Genomic DNA, 12867 nt, shown 5'->3' on the forward strand with positions numbered 1-12867 from the left:
TATATGCACTGACCCTCCTGTAATGAATATGTACAAAGTCACAAAGACTTGTCAACAGTCATTATAAGGTATTCCATTGGAGATCAACTCCATGGAAACTAAATCTCATAGTCAAAGTACATTGCTTTGGACATGCTTCTTGCATTAAGTTTTCTAATCTTACACAGATAACTTCCACCTATGGAGACAACTCCATATTCTCATTTTGACTATCACTTCTGAATAAGAGATGCCTCTTTTCAGAATATGTCAATATGGTCCTTCCAAAATTAGCACTATACTTCCAACTGTCCCTGAGCAACCAATCTTTGGTAAACCTCAGATTATCCTCGACAATTGCTTAATCATTTTTAGTCATATCCAATTCTAGACCTTTTTCCCTTCTTAAAGCCTCTGGGCATTTGGAAAAATTTAGAAATGACAAATATTATAGCACATGCAATCGATCCTGTACCCAAAGCAAATGGTACACGATTCATGATGTCTCACATAAAGACATGATTCTAGACCAGTCTTTTGCTACAATATTTTTACTTGCCATGTTTTCAAAATTTGACTATGAAGAGGGATGCCGTAATCATAATCGAATTTTGAGAACGCAATATATAGAATTTCCTTAAGTTGAACCAATCCAACATGAAATTCATATATATATTCTTGACTAAAGATGATTAAGGTCTCAATCTAAGCCTTTAGAACTGAAATGAAGTATATCCTCTCCCTTAATTATAGCAAAACAACTTTTTCAATCCCTGCAACCTCACGAATTGAAACTTTTGTTTTCTATAATTAACATTGCTAACTTGCAACACTAACAATAATTATCACGCTCTCACTAACATGATGATTATTAGCATAACACTTATGCTCCCACTAGCTTTGACATGTACTCAGAAATCAGCTGGACTTCTAGAAATCAATACTTTATTGACTTTCTTACCAAAGTTCAGATTTCTGATACGAGATGCTTTGATAAAACTTTATCAAAATCATACACCTTTCCTTAGATAGCATGCATGTGTGTCTAAACAATTTCAGAACTATGAAAAGGGATGCCGTAATCATAGTCTCAATTGTTTAGACCTTTTGCCATCTGCTTCAAATCTACTTGGTGGAAGTGTTTCCTCACCATCATTTTCATGAATCGGAGAGAAACCTTATGACCCTTAGATTTTATGGTGTATGTGTTCTTATCCATGTGAATCGTCAAAACCATAGTCATAAGACAAGGATAATGACAAATCCAAACTCATATGGACTGAACTTATGCAATCTTAACTTCTTGCCACCTGGCAGTACAGGGCCTGCTATTGCTTCCAAGTTGTTATGCAACCAATTGAGAACTTTCAGAACTCCTATGCAAAGCCAACTTTAACTGGAATGGGCACAGAATATGTCAACACGATAGGTTATAAACCTCAAGTCGTGTGCTAGTGAAGAACCTCAGGTTTTATTCTTGATTAGTTCTTGAAATTCTTTTTAGGATCTTTAAGACTCCCACTATCCTCTTGACATATAAGACTATCTTGCCAAATATTCAAGAGATAGTGCAGATTCTTTATCAAGACAAACACTTCACACAATTGGCCTTAGTTGGTCTTTGTTTTATCCAAAACATCACAACTTACCAATTTCAAATGTACAAGAGTAGGACACTTTTACTCTTACATTTGACAAGTGTTTTAAACCTTTCTTTAAGATATGTCACTCAAGTTACAATCTTGGAGTATGACTCTAAGAATTGTTTTGGAACGAAGTATGACTCATCTTCCTGATCTAACCATTTCAACAATTCATGACTCCTCTTCTTAGTCATAAGAATGCACTAAGATGACCTTTAGAGGACTAATTGTGATATGATTTCTAAATCATTAAGATGATCACAAACATGATACTAAAGTACTCTCCCATCTTTTCATATTTGAGAAACTTTTATCTTTCTGCCTAATTTGATTCTTCCCATTCGTTCTGCCATACATTGAGACTTTTCCAATGTTTCAGAATTATACTTAAACTTGTAAGTATAAACATATTTAATAAACTTTAGTAAATCAAATAGTCTTAACGAGCTTTGTGGTGGACATGACCAGTACACAAGAATGTGTACTCGATCCCTTTAGTCCTTCACTTGACTCACACATCCATGTGAACAAGTAATTAGTCTTGATTTTCCAATGCTTGAAAGTTCTCATTCATCATACTATTCAACTTGCATGATTCCAAGTTTCGGTCCAATTGAAACTTGGGTGATGAGGAACTTTCCTGATTTGGTAAATTTAGACACTACCACAAATGAAAGAATCAAATCCATTTTCCAATATTGCTGTCAGTGGAATCATATAAGCAACAATTTTCCACAAATGCCATTGTAAGGATACTTCAAATAAATAAAATTAAACAATTTTCTTTTATTTTAAAACTTTGCGGAAAAACTTATTCTTACAATCCACATGGAAAATTGTTGTTATCTATTCCTTAGCAATAGATCATAACTTCTTAAGCAACTGCTCAAAATTCTGATGCGATCGAAATCCACCTTCGCGATCAGAATCAACATATACTTCCTTTAAGATTTCTCTCTATTCTTTGATTCTTAAAACATCAACATGTGACCCAGTCACATCATGTAATAAGGATCTCAGAATAGAACTTAACAGAGTTAGATAATGGGCTCTACCTGATGTAGAGTCAAACTTATTGACTTTAACATCCTTAGGTAAATTTGGCAGCTTTGCAATCAACGCCCCTTCCTTTGGCAAAATAAACATATGGACCCTTTGGTAATGGGACTATCTCAGACTTAGCCTTTGTCTTTACCATTTGGTCAACCGGGTTGACTATGGCCAATCCCTTTCCATTGGGAAGAGAATTCTTTTTCTGGATTTCCAGTGTCACCATTGTCACTGTCCATAAAGTTTTTGGGAAGTTGATCTTCTAATCAAATTTGCTTTACTATCGTTCCAAATCATTGCTGATTCAGCAGCACCAAGCAAATAGATATGATCATTAAGGTTCATGTCATAGTCTGTTTCATAGTAGTCCAAAAGGAACTCACTATGTGACTTAGAAAGTGATTGAACATCCAACTTTCTCAAGACTTTGACACCCAACTCTCCCGGCTTGTCAATATGTGACTTCATCTCTAAGATGTGATCACACATAGACCTTGCTTGCCATTAGGGCTTGAGTGACCTTGAACTTGTGGGTTAGGGAGAATAATTAGAGGAGGTGGAGGAAGAGAAGTATGACTTCCATGAGCCAAACTCGGGAAGTCATATTCATTAGGAAAGCTTGGTTTGGGAAGATCATTGTTGTCCAAACCAGACATCAACAATGGGAGAAATTCACGTAAAGTTGATTTAAGTCCTTAATATAACACCCAATATGATATATTAAGGCTAGGACCCAACAAACTATTTTATAACTTAGAAGAGGGATGCCGCAATCCAAGCTATAAAATATTTGAAGGTAGGTGAATGACGATTCACCAATTTCCACCAAGATAAACGAAAAGTATTATTAGGTTTTAATTGGTTTTGAAACTCCTAGATTCTTTTGAGATTCATTGAACTTTTCAATGACATTTTTCAATTTCGAGTGTGCCCTTCAGGTTTTGTGACTGGGATGCCGAGGATCACAAAACAAGGTGTGAAGTAACCATGCAAATATACTTGGTACCCTTAATATTTACCCCTCAATCGATGTGCCGATTAACCACACACGCTCCAACGATACTATGATAAACATTAAGTTACCCTTTGCCTACCTTGTTAAGTCCAGGTTAGTGTGCCGGTTAACCACACACGCTCCACTAACAGCTTAAACAAAGTGCAAAGTGTAATTTTATGGATTAGCACCTTATTCACATTTTCCTAAGTAACTAAGATTGGGAATTTATAAGTGTTTAGTTACTTAGTATTTATCATTATACTTTTAATGAAGGGAGAATTATAGTCCTTGTCCTACCTGTTCGGCTAACGACCCTCCACCAGTCAAGGAAGCGGTGGGTGAGAGTGGACACCCATTAAGCTGTCATTTTATAGGCAACAACCTTATACCCCCCTTATAGACCGGCTTCGTGAATGAGGCCTACTAATGGTAAGATGACTTGCTCTTATACATATAATATATTAAACTTTTAATATTATAATAGTATAAGGGTGTATTTTAGACATTTAAAATACTTGATGGTTTAATCTATTAATTAAACTAGACTTTTAATTTAATTAAACTCAAACCATATATTTATGGATTTAATAATACTCTTTTAATTAAACGCTTTAATTAACTATTAATAAAGTCCATAAGAGTTAATTTGAACTATTCAACAAAACATCATAATTCCAATTATTAAACTCAAAATTAAAACCATTTAATTAATTGTTTAAGTTATGAACCCAAGAGTTTTAGAATTCAATTCTTTTTTTCATAAAAAACTTTTCTCAAATTCCAAAACTTGAGGGCAAGTTTTGTAATTCTTGAAAACCTTTGGATTCCATAACTTATGGAATTAATGGTGTTTTATGATGAAACTTTCCATGTTCCATAACTTAAGAACAAGTTATGGAATTCTTTAAAACATTAACACCAAATTTTGTAACTCCATAAAAACTTTGAATCATTTTTTTTTTAAAAAAAACTTTCATATCCATAACTTATGGAAGTTTCAAAAACCCTTAAGATCACAACTTTAAAAAAAAAAAACTTTTGAGCTCCAAAATTTTATGACAAAATTTGTAACTCCTTAAAACATTTAGATCAAACTTTTAAAACTAATAAAATAATCATATCATTTTATCTTTTACTAAATTTGACCTAATTCAACTCATATAACAAATGATTCAAATTTTACAAATAATTCGTTTTTCACAAAACAAGTAATTATCTTAAAATTTGACAAACGTCATGTTTTTTTTTTCCTTTTTTTCCAACTTGAAAATAAAACATTTGCATCAATATAACAGAAAACAACCCATGGCTCTGATACCACTGTTGGGTTTTGAGCATTCTAACACTCCTATGGTGTACATGCAACCCTATAAACCTTGGATCTATGTTTTCTCTATTATACATGCAAATATTAACTATTCCAAGGTTTCATCCTAACTAGCATATTATGAAGCACCTATACTACAAAGTTCTAGTTAGATGACATACCTTTTGATGTAGCTTGATGTCTTTAAGCTTTAAGAGCTTAGCCCCAATAGTGTGGAAGCCTTAAATGGAATCACAAATCACCAAAACACCTTGGAAGAACTTGAGAGAATATGTATGCACACTAAAATCGGCCCACTCTTATTTTCACACACTTGTGCCAATTTTGTGAGCCAAGGACCCCTTTATATATTATGGAGGATTAGGGTTACATCCATGTAAATCCTAATACTCATGACCTTTCATTTACATAGGATCCGTGGGTTAAAAGCTCCATGGACCATCCATGAAAGCTTAGCCCAACCTAAATGAACTTGGCCCATTCCATATATATAAGAGTCCATATTTAATTAGTTCTTTTTGATCACTTAATTAATTCTAAATTAATTCTTGATCAATACTAATTAAATAATATGATTCCATATTAATATATTAGAACTTATAATATATTAATATAAATCATAAATATACTATTCTCAAAAGACTATCCATATAAATTGTGCCGGTGAAGTGCAACCCAAATGGACCATGCCGGGTCGGGTCAAGTACATACCAAATATAGTTATGGACTTAGACATTAATCCAACATACCCAACCTCACCCCAGCATATCGGGGTCCTGCACTTCCTCACATATAACATCTCGAAAGGAGGACGGTCGATACTCGCGTGGTAGCTATTATTGTAGGAAAACACTGCCAAGGGGAAGGTAGGTATCCCAGCTACCACCAAAGTCTAAAACGCAGGCTCGCAACATATTCTCCAAGGTCTGGATAGTTCGCTCACTCTGACCATCCTTCTGAGGGTGGAAAGCCGTGCTAAAATGAAGATGAGTACCCAACTCGTCATGGAATTTCTTCCAAAATCTGGAAGTGAATCGCACGTCACGATCAGAGATCACGGAAACTGACACTCTGTGTCGAGCTACTACCTCTCTGATGTAGATATCGGCCAACTTCTCGGTCGAGATGCTCTCCTGGATCGGTATGAAGTGAGCACTCTTGGTCAACCGATCCACGATGACCCAAATCAAATCCACCCCTCGTGCGGTCCTGGGAAGCTTTGTGATGAAATCCATGGTAATATCTTCCCACTTTCACATGGGGATATCCAACGGCTGCGTCTTGCCGTGAGGCCTATGGTGCTCGGCCTTGACCTTCCTGCAGGTCAGGCATCTCTCGACGTACCAGGCTACATCCCTCTTCATGTAGGGCCACCAATAATCAGGACGAAGATCTCTGTACATCTTCGTCGCCCCGGGATGAATAGAAAATCGGGATTTGTGCGCCTCCTCCATCAGAACCTGGCGCACACCTCCATGATATGGAACCCACACCCTACGTTGTAGTGTTAACAACCTATGGCTATCATAGTCGAAGGAGGAAACCTTATCCACAATACGCTCGCTCTTCCGATGTTCCTCCTTCATAGCCTCCTTCTGGGCCTCTCGGATCTGCTCCAAAAGTGGAGTCACTACTGTCATCCGTAAGCAAATATCTATGATCGGGGCCGCCTTGCGGCTAAGAGCATCGACCACAACATTGGCTTTCCCCGGATGGTAGAGGATCTCACATTCATAATCCTTCACCACATCTAGCCACCGACGTAGCCTCATGTTCAAATTTGGCTGATCCATAAGGTACCTCAAACTCTTGTGATCCATATAAATGTTACAACGGACCCCATATAGGTAATGTCGCCAAATCTTGAGGGCGAAGACAACCGCCCCCAACTCTAGATAGTGCGTCGGGTAGTTCGCCTCGTGAGTCTTCAGCAGCTTCGAGGCGTAGGCGATGGCGTGCCCTCTCTGCATCAACACTGCGCCCAATCCCGAAATGGACGCATCGCAGTATACTACAAAATCCTCTACGCCCTCAGGCAGGGCTAAGATCGGCGCCTCGCACAACCTCTGCCTCAAAGTCTCAAACGCTGCATGCTGCTCAGACCCCCAGTGAAATACGACGACCTTCTTTGTCAGCGGGGTCAAGGGTACTCAAAGTCTCAAAGTTTTTTACCTCAAACAAACTGGAAATTCAACTAAAACTCTGGATCTACTGCCTTCTTCTTGTCCTTCCAAGCCTTTTCTTCCTTCTCCAAGCTTCAAATCATGGGAACCGGGCGTTACAATAACATATTGCTACTATAGTGGGAATTGTGAGTCGGTTTATGTCGAGTATAGGGAGACTGCATTAGGAATGAGTCAAATGGTTATTACGTTTCTTGGAAGGTACTTTCGAGGTTTCCTTATTTTTAGAAGAAAAGTGGTAGCCTTGGAAGGTTTCGTTGATATTGTTTGTGGGGTTGTATGGGTTCAGGAAAGAGAGCAATCAGTTATGTATTTACAATCTAACCTACATAAATCAGTTGGTTTTACCAGCTACAAGAGATTGTTGCTCTTTCAACCATATAAATAGAGTACATGGCGATTGTAGAAGCAAGCAAAGAACTTATATGGTTAAATAACTTCCTGTCATAAAATGGGATGCAACAGTAAGATTATGTATTGTATTGTAACAACAAGAGTGTAGTCCACTTGGAAAAGAATCCAATGTTTCATAGTAGCATGAAACACATTTAAATGAGGTACCACTTTATTATGGAATTGATAAGCGATGCGACTCCAAATTTGAAGAAAATCATTAGTACAAAGAACCCAGTAGACATGTTTACGAATGTGATGACTGCAGAGAAGTTGAAGTTATGCATGACTTCACTTGGCCTTTTAGGTACTATCTATTATTATATAATAGATACTCTCTCTCTCTCTCTATATATATATATATATATATATATATATATATATATATATATATATATAATTGATGTAAGCCAAAATGATCATTTAGGTTTCAAATTAGTCCATCCTAGTAGACCCTTATTTTAGTACAAATAACTCCAAATTCAGGACGAACAAACACATAATGCATCTTGTATCCGAGTCTGCAACGCAACAAAGGTGCCAAAACATCCCACTACATATTTGACGCCCATGACTTCGTCACCAAATCGTGCACCTCCCACAAATCTATTCCACATAAACACATGGAAAAGCATTCCATGAAAATACCACATAATTTGCATGGTGAGACAGACGCTTTCACACCCCATCCCATACTATAACGTCCGCATTTCCTGCTAGATTAGTCATAATCTATGATCACTTTGGTCAACTATTGTAATATTTTTATGAGAAATAAGAAAGGATTATTCATATATTTATGTTCTTATGTGTTTTATACGATATTCTATGCAAATTATGTAAGTCTTTAGTAATAAAATAAATAAGATTAAAATGCGCGTTGAAAATAAAAGATTATTTAGGACAAACAATCTTAACCTAATTTGTACTATACGTAATAAGAATTCCGGAGATATAAGGAATGTTCAAATATGACTTAGAATGAAGAAGTTATGGTACGTTAAAGTTTCACGTTAAATCCGACACGAATACGGATACGGATGTCGCAGATCAGAGGATCAGAGATAAATTGCTTATTAGCCTAAGTGATCTAAACGAAAGTCGTAGTAGTCATTAAAACTAAGATTCTATAGCCTGAGATAGTTTGGTTTGACCTTATTTCTTGTTCTTGTTTGATAAAGGGCTTAGGGTAGGATCAGATATTCGACTGTCTAGAGGGTCCAGTGTTATGTATGACTAGCATGCACGAGTGTTGCAGGGTTGGTGGAAGTTACATGGATGAGTTGTGTGGGGTCAGCCAACTAGCTTCGAGATGTTTAGCCTTTCCTATAGGGAGAGAGGATTGAGTGTATGATTATGCTAGTTTGTATTGTTAGGGTTGTTGTAATGATCCTCTAAGACAAATACGGGTAGGTGTGGAAGGTAGTATGGGCCCGTACTATTGAAAGCACAGGACCCGTACGTGTAACAAGGAAGTCACAACCCCTACGGATTTGTTGGGAGTTGGTTCCCCTGATATGATATGTGTATTATCTGATATCCTCTTGGTTTATTTTTAGTATGGTTACTACGCGTCGATTTGAGGTTGGATCCGGATCGGGATCGGGAGTTGGCAGTCAGGGTGGGTCAACTGCGTTGGATGACAGGATCAGGGAGATCCTGTAGGAGTAGGTTGTTTCTCGCTTCCGAGCTCAGTTGCCAGAGATGTTTGGGTCTATTAAGACCGCCGTGATTGAGTACTTTGATGAGCGTTATGCTGCTTTGTTTAAGACTGCGGCTGTTGCTGCAGCCAACGTATCCGTTGCGGCTGTAGGGGTTGGATCAGGTTGGTTTTTTCAGTATCGGGACTTTGACAATACAAATCCCCCGACTTTCGATAGGGTGCGGGACTCAATCATAGCCATGAGGTGGCTATCTGATGTGGAATGATGTTTCTTCACCTCTTTTTGCCCAGCTGACTAGAAGGTCAGGTGCGCTCTGAACCTTCTTAGGACCGGAGCGAAGGATTGGTGGAGACTTACTACTAGTTCATTTTATGTTGAGTATAGAGCTGTTGTGTCTTGGGAGCAGTTCTCGGAGATGTTCTACTCTAGATATGTGCCGTTGGTGGAGCGTGAGAGGTCGGCCCAAGAGTACCTGGATTTGAGGCAGGGTACGGAGACGGTGACAGAGATCACCAAGATGTTTATAGAGAGGGCTATGTTTTGTCCTGAGTTTGCTGCATCTCAGCAGGCTCAGATGACCCGTTACTTGAGCATGATAAATACGGAGATTAGACGGTTTGTTTGCACCCATCGCTATGGTTCTTTGTTGGAGATGCAGGAGGCCGCCAGGCGGCGTGATATTGCGATTAATTTGCAGACGAGGGAACAGAGACCGGCCCCGACGCAGTCGTAGCCTATGCCAAAGTGGTTTAAGGCCGCTGATGTCAGATCTAGGGTCGGAGGGGCCGCACTTGTGGGAAGTGTGGCAAGGTTCATGAGGGTGCTTTCCGATCATCTTCTGGGTGCCACAATTGTGGCCGGCAGGGCCATATGGCAAGGGATTGCCGCTAGTAGCCCCCAACACTCAGTTCCATGATTTATTATCATTGCGACCAGGTTGGCCATGTGAAGGCCAACTGTCCCTTGCTTGTTTTTAGGCTGGCGCAGGCTCTAACGCTGGCTACATTGAGGATCACTGATGGGAGTCAGGGCAGGGCGGAGCCCCCTAGGGCTCGAGGTCGCACTTTCCAACTCACTGCCGAGGAGGCCATAGCAGCTCCAGATGTTGTGACTGGTATGTTTCTAACCACTATTCTGTTGATTATGTTTTATGTGATGCTTATCTATGTACCTCTGTTAGGTACGGTCCTAGTGAACTCTTTACCTGCTCTAGTATTGTTTGACTCAGGTACGAGTCGGTCCTTTGTGTCTCGATCGTTCAGTAGAGAGTTTGATATGCCCATTGGGGAGTTGGAATGTCCGTTGTGAGTTTCTATCGCCAAAGAACACGGGGTTTCTGCATCATCAGTGTATCAGGGTTGTATTCTAGAGATCTTCAGGGTGCCTTATCTGATCGATTTGATCCCTATCCCCATGGGGTATGGTTGCATGATCGTGGGTATGGATTGGCTGAGCCAGTTCAGTGCAATGATTGATTGTGAGGGCCAGCACATGGTAGTTCGAACCCCAAGTGGGGGAGAACTGGTTATCTGTGGAGAGGGCACCGGGACGGGTTAGGGTTTTGTTCTGCAGCCAGGGCTCGACAGTATATTCAACATGGGTGTGCGGGTTATTTGGCTTATGTGGTACATACGCGTGTTGGGGATCTGATTTTAGTTTCAGAGGTTCCGGTTGTCAAAGAGTCTGTAGATGTGTTTCCAGAGAAGTTACCCGGTGTGCTTCCTGAGAGGCAGGTCGAGTTCAGGATTGACCTTGTGCTAGTTGCGGCCCCGATTGCCAAGGCGCCGTACCGCTTGGCACCGCCTGAGATGCAGGAGTTGTCATCTCAGCTGCAGGAGCTTCTAGGCAAGCAGTTCATCAGACCGAACAGTTCTTGGGGAGCATCGATTTTGTTTGTCAAGAAGAAGGATGGTTCACACCGGATGTGCATTGATTACCAGGAGTTGAACAAATTAATGGTGAAGAACCGTTATCCCCTTCCATAGATTGATGACCTCTTTGATCAGTTGCAGGGTGCATCTTGGTTCTCCAAGATAGATCTGAGGTCCGGTTATCACTGGGTCAGAGTGAAAGAGGAGGACATAGAGAAGACAATGTTGCAGAATCGTTATGGGCATTACGAGTTCGTGGTGATGCCGTTTGGGCTCACCAATGCGCCGACAGTATTCATGGATTTGATGAATCGAGTATGCAGGCCGATGCTCGATTGCTCCGTTATTGTGTTCATTGATGATATCTTGGTGTATTCCAAGACCAGAGAGCAACATGAGGAGCATCTTCGTGAGCTTCTGGGGGTTTTGAGGCGAGAACAATTTTATGCTAAGTTCTCGAAGTGCGAGTTTTGGTTACGAGAGGTTCAGTTCCTTGGACACCTCGTTAACCAGGATGGGATTTTGGTCGATCCGGCCAAAATCGAGGCTGTGATGCAGTGGGAGGTTCCGAAATCTCCCTCGAATATCAGGAGTTTCTTGGGTTTGGCAGGGTACTATCGGAGGTTCATTCAGGATTTCTCCAAAATTGCAGTACCCCTCACTCGTCTGAAGAGGAAGGGGTGGATTTCGGATGGGGCCCTGAGCAACAATCGACATTTGAGACCCTTCGGCAGAGACTTTGTGAGGCCCCGATCTTGACCCTCCCAGAGGTAATTGAGGATTTTGTGGTAATCTGTGATGCATCCATCACTGGTTTGGGGGCGGTCCTTATGCAGAGAGGACGGGTGATAGCTTATGCTTCGCGGCAGCTGAAGCCGCACGAGACGCGATATCCCACGCATGATCTGGAGTTAGGGGCAGTGGTTTTTTCCCCTTAAGATTTGGAGGCACTATCTTTATGGGGTCCACTGTACTATCTACACGGATTACAAGAGTCTGAGGCATATTATGGATCAGCCGAACCTGAACATGAGGCAGTGCAGGTGGCTGGACGTAGTCAAGGATTATGACTGCGAGATCCTTTACCATTCGGGTAAAGCGAATGTGGTAGCGGATGCCTTAAGTCGCATGTCGGATGGGACTTATTATGGGGTATCGTGTATGAGGATATCAGTGGATTCCTCGCTTTTGGGATTAATTAGGGAGGATCAAGCCGAGGATATCCGGGAAGAAAATTGGAAGAAAGAGAGGATAAGGGGTGAGATTGCCAAATTTGTTTTAGATAGTCGTGGGTTGTTGACCCGATGTGGTCGGGTCTGGGTTTCGATGTCTGGTGGAGTCAGACAGATTGTATTGGAAGAGGCTCATAAGTCTTATTTTTCTATCTATCCAGGGGCCACCAAGATGGTCAAGGCTGAGCATCAAAGGCCATGTAGAAATGGGAGCAAATTTCGATGGACTTCATGTATGAAGAGGGAGATAGGCTGGTATGTGGAGAGATGCATGAACTGCAGGATGAAGAGGGAGATTGAGCTATTGGTGGCCATGTATGAAGAGGGAGATAGCCTGGTATGATCTGAGATTGAGCTATTGGTGGCCATGTATGAAGAGGGAGATAACCTGGTATGTGGAGAGATGCATGACCTACAGGATGGTCAAGGCTGAGCATCAAAGGCCGCATGGCAAGTTGCAGCCTCTGGAGGTTCCCTTGTGGAAATGGGAGCAAATTTCGATGGAATTCATCACCAAGTTGCCGAAGA

This window comes from Lactuca virosa, chromosome 1 (genome assembly GCF_052849685.1).
Source record: "Lactuca virosa cultivar CGN04683 chromosome 1, Lactuca_virosa_CGN04683_v6, whole genome shotgun sequence".
Classification (NCBI taxonomy): Eukaryota; Viridiplantae; Streptophyta; class Magnoliopsida; order Asterales; family Asteraceae; genus Lactuca; species Lactuca virosa.